Here is a 5000-nt window from a genome sequence, read left to right as displayed (position 1 = left end):
TGCCCAGGGGCACGGGCACTGTAGACGGGGGACGCCCAGGGGCACGGGCACCCAAAGCAAGGGATGCCCAGGGGCACGTACTTCTTAAAGTGGGGTTATTTTGGTTTTAACACAGGGGGGGTGCTTAAGAGTGGGTGAACAGGGCCCCACGGTGATCAGGTGGTGCAGGGGGGGTCCTCCCCGGAGGTGTGCTGGCCGCCCTGGGGGCTCTGTTCCCCGGGGAGGCCGAGAGAGTAGTGTTGTTCCCCGGGGCTCCCAACTTTTGCAGTGTGAGAGTGTGTTTGACTTGTATTTTGTGGGTGTCAAATGCACCGTTTGGCGCCCGAACGTGTGATTTGGCTGGGGATGGTTTTGTTCTTCAAGTGAGGGCAAGGGGCAGCGGTGTGTGTGGTTATTTTCCCCGAAAAAAGTGTCCCCATTTCGGTGTGCGCGTTTGAAAATTTGTTTCGCTCGCAGCGTCGCGGAGATGCGCGTGCGCGTGGCAACCTTGACACCCCCGTGTTCCCCTGGACCAGACCTTTCCAACGCCGCCTGAGTTAAGGTGCTACGACGTCCCTAAGTGGAGATGCCTCTAAATGAACACCTTTTCCCAACTTTGCACGTTTCCAGCTTGAGAGGAAAAGGGGCTTAAAATTCACAGTTATTCGCCCGAACGTGGGATTTGGCTGGGGACGGTTTCTATATTCAAGTTGGGATGGGGGGCACCGAGGTGAGTGGTGTTTGTCCCCGAAAAAAGTGTCCCCATTTCGGTGTGCGCGTTTGAAAATTTGTTTCGCTCGCAGCGTCGCGGAGATGCGCGTGCGCGTGGCAACCTTGACACCCCCGTGTTCCCCTGGACCAGACCTTTCCAACGCCGCCTGAGTTAAGGTGCTACGACGTCCCTAAGTGGAGATGCCTCTAAATGAACACCTTTTCCCAACTTTGCACGTTTCCAGCTTGAGAGAAAAAGGGGCTTAAAATTCACAGTTATTCGCCCGAACGTGGGATTTCGCTGGGGACGGTTTCTAAGTTCAAGTTGGGACGGGGGGCACCGAGGTGAGTGGTGGTTGTCCCCGAAAAAGCCCTCCCCTTTTCCGTAGCCCCGTTTAAAGTTTTGTTTGGGCTCCTGTTCAGCGGGGAAGCGCGTGCGCGTGGCAACCTTGACACCCCCGTGTTCCCCTGGACCAGACCTTTCCAACGCCGCCTGAGTTAAGGTGCTACGACGTCCCTAAGTGGAGATGCCTCTAAATGAACACCTTTTCCCAACTTTGCACGTTTCCAGCTTGAGAGGAAAAGGGGCTTAAAATTCACAGTTATTCGCCCGAACGTGGGATTTGGCTGGGGACGGTTTCTATATTCAAGTTGGGATGGGGGGCACCGAGGTGAGTGGTGGTTGTCCCCGAAAAAGCCCTCCCCTTTTCCGTAGCCCCGTTTAAAGTTCTGTTTGGGCTCCTGTTCAGCGGGGAAGCGCGTGCGCGTGGCAAACTTGACACCCCCGTGTTCCCCTGGTCCAGACCTTTCTAACGCCGCCTGAGTCAAGGTGCTACGACGTCCCCAAGTGGGGATGCCTGTAGATGAGCACATTTTCCCAACTTTGAATGTAAGTTTCCAGTATCATTGAAAATGTGGCCTCAAACGAGCAGTTTTGCCCCCGAACGTGGGATTTGGCTGGGGACGGTTTCTATATTCAAGTTGGGATGGGGGGCACCGAGGTGAGTGGTGGTTGTCCCCGAAAAAGCCCTCCCCTTTTCCGTAGCCCCGTTTAAAGTTTTGTTTGGGCTCCTGTTCAGCGGGGATGCGCGTGCGCGTGGCAACCTTGACACGCCCGTGTTCCCCTGGACCAGACCTTTCTAACGCCGCCTGAGTTAAGGTGCTACGACGTCCCTAAGTGGAGATGCCTGTAAATGAACACCTTTTCCCAACTTTGCACGTTTCCAGCTTGAGAGGAAAAGGGGCTTAAAATTCACAGTTATTCGCCCGAACGTGGGATTTCGCTGGGGACGGTTTCTAAGTTCAAGTTGGGATGGGGGGCACCGAGGTGAGTGGTGGTTGTCCCCGAAAAAGCCCTCCCCTTTTCCGTAGCCCCGTTTAAAGTTTTGTTTGGGCTCCTGTTCAGCGGGGAAGCGCGTGCGCGTGGCAACCTTGACACGCCCGTGTTCCCCTGGACCAGACCTTTCTAACGCCGCCTGAGTTAAGGTGCTACGACGTCCCCAAGTGGGGATGCCTGTAAATGAACACCTTTTCCCAACTTTGAATGTAAGTTTCCAGTATCATTGAAAATGTGGCCTCAAACGTGCAGTTTTGCCCCCGAACGTGGGATTTGGCTGGGGACGGTTTCTAAATTCAAGTTGGGATGGGGGGCACCGAGGTGAGTGGTGGTTGTCCCCGAAAAAGCCCTCCCCTTTTCCGTAGCCCCGTTTAAAGTTTTGTTTGGGCTCCTGTTCAACGGGGATGCGCGTGCGCGTGGCAAACATGACACGCCCGTGTTCCCCTGGACCAGACCTTTCTAACGCCACCTGAGTTAAGGTGCTACGACGTCCCCAAGTGGGGATGCCTCTAAATGAAGCCAATTTCTCCTATTTGAATGCACTCTCCCAGCCCAGAGAGGCATGTGCCTTAAAATTCACAGTTATTCACCCGAACGTGGGATTTTGTTGAGGACGGTTTCTAAATTCAAGTTGGAACAGGGGGCACCGACGTGAGTGGTGTTTGTCCCCGAAAAAGCCTCCCCTTTTCCGTAGCCCCGTTTAAAGTTTTGTTTGGGCTCCTGTTTAGCGGGGATGCGCGTGCGCGTGGCAACCTTGACACGCCCGTGTTCCCCTGGACCAGACCTTTCTAACGCCGCCTGAGTTAAGGTGCTACGACGTCCCTAAGTGGAGATGCCTGTAAATGAACACCTTTTCCCAACTTTGAATGTAAGTTTCCAGTATCATTGAAAATGTGGCCTCAAACGAGCAGTTTTGCCCCCGAACGTGGGATTTGGCTGGGGACGGTTTCTAAATTCAAGTTGGGATGGGGGGAACCGAGGTGAGTGGTGGTTGTCCCCGAAAAAGCCCTCCCCTTTTCCGTAGCCCCGTTTAAAGTTTTGTTTGGGCTCCTGTTCAGCGGGGATGCGCGTGCGCGTGGCAAACATGACACGCCCGTGTTCCCCTGGACCAGACCTTTCTAACGCCACCTGAGTTAAGGTGCTACGACGTCCCCAAGTGGGGATGCCTCTAAATGAAGCCAATTTCTCCTATTTGAATGCACTCTCCCAGCCCAGAGAGGCATGTGCCTTAAAATTCACAGTTATTCACCCGAACGTGGGATTTTGTTGAGGACGGTTTCTAAATTCAAGTTGGAACAGGGGGCACCGACGTGAGTGGTGTTTGTCCCCGAAAAAGCTCTCCCCTTTTCCGTAGCCCCGTTTAAAGTTTTGTTTGGGCTCCTGTTTAGCGGGGATGCGCGTGCGCGTGGCAACCTTGACACGCCCGTGTTCCCCTGGACCAGACCTTTCTAACGCCGCCTGAGTTAAGGTGCTACGACGTCCCTAAGTGGAGATGCCTGTAAATGAACACCTTTTCCCAACTTTGAATGTAAGTTTCCAGTATCATTGAAAATGTGGCCTCAAACGAGCAGTTTTGCCCCCGAACGTGGGATTTGGCTGGGGACGGTTTCTAAATTCAAGTTGGGATGGGGGGAACCGAGGTGAGTGGTGGTTGTCCCCGAAAAAGCCCTCCCCTTTTCCGTAGCCCCGTTTAAAGTTTTGTTTGGGCTCCTGTTCAGCGGGGATGCGCGTGCGCGTGGCAAACATGACACGCCCGTGTTCCCCTGGACCAGACCTTTCTAACGCCACCTGAGTTAAGGTGCTACGACGTCCCCAAGTGGGGATGCCTCTAAATGAAGCCAATTTCTCCTATTTGAATGCACTCTCCCAGCCCAGAGAGGCATGTGCCTTAAAATTCACAGTTATTCACCCGAACGTGGGATTTTGTTGAGGACGGTTTCTAAATTCAAGTTGGAACAGGGGGCACCGACGTGAGTGGTGTTTGTCCCCGAAAAAGCTCTCCCCTTTTCCGTAGCCCCGTTTAAAGTTTTGTTTGGGCTCCTGTTTAGCGGGGATGCGCGTGCGCGTGGCAACCTTGACACGCCCGTGTTCCCCTGGACCAGACCTTTCCAACGCCACCCGAGTCAAGGTGCTACGACGTCCCTAAGTGGGGATGCCTGTAGATGAGCACATTTTCCCAGCTTTGAATGTAAGTTTCCAGCATCATTGAAAATGTGGCCTCAAACGTGCAGTTTTGCGCCCGAACGTGGGATTTTGTTGAGGACGGTTTCTAAATTCAAGTTAGCATAAGGGGCACACGTGTGAGTTGTTATTTTCCCAGGATTGATGGTTTCCAATTCGGTAGCTCCGTTTAAAGTTTTGTTTTGGCCCCTGTTTAGCGGGGATGCGCGTGCGCGTGGCAAACTTGACACGCCCGTGTTCCCCTGGACCAGACCTTTCCAACGCCACCCGAGTCAAGGTGCTACGACGTCCCTAAGTGGGGATGCCTGTAGATGAGCACATTTTCCCAGCTTTGAATGTAAGTTTCCAGCATCATTGAAAATGTGGCCTCAAACGTGCAGTTTTGCGCCCGAACGTGGGATTTTGTTGAGGACGGTTTCTAAATTCAAGTTAGCATAAGGGGCACACGTGTGAGTTGTTATTTTCCCAGGATTGATGGTTTCCAATTCGGTAGCTCCGTTTAAAGTTTTGTTTTGGCCCCTGTTTAGCGGGGATGCGCGTGCGCGTGGCAAACTTGACACGCCCGTGTTCCCCTGGACCAGACCTTTCCAACGCCACCCGAGTTAAGGTGCTACGACGTCCCTAAGTGGAGATGCCTCTAAATGAAGCCAATTTCTCCTATTTGAATGCACTCTCCCAGCCCAGAGAGGCATGTGCCTTAAAATTCACAGTTATTCACCCGAACGTGGGATTTTGTTGAGGACGGTTTCTAAATTCAAGTTAGAATAAGGGGCACACGTGTGAGTTGTTATTT

This window comes from Osmerus mordax, unplaced genomic scaffold (genome assembly GCF_038355195.1).
Source record: "Osmerus mordax isolate fOsmMor3 unplaced genomic scaffold, fOsmMor3.pri Scaffold_42, whole genome shotgun sequence".
NCBI classification, from domain to species: Eukaryota; Metazoa; Chordata; class Actinopteri; order Osmeriformes; family Osmeridae; genus Osmerus; species Osmerus mordax.
This window is presented reverse-complemented; position numbering follows the sequence as displayed.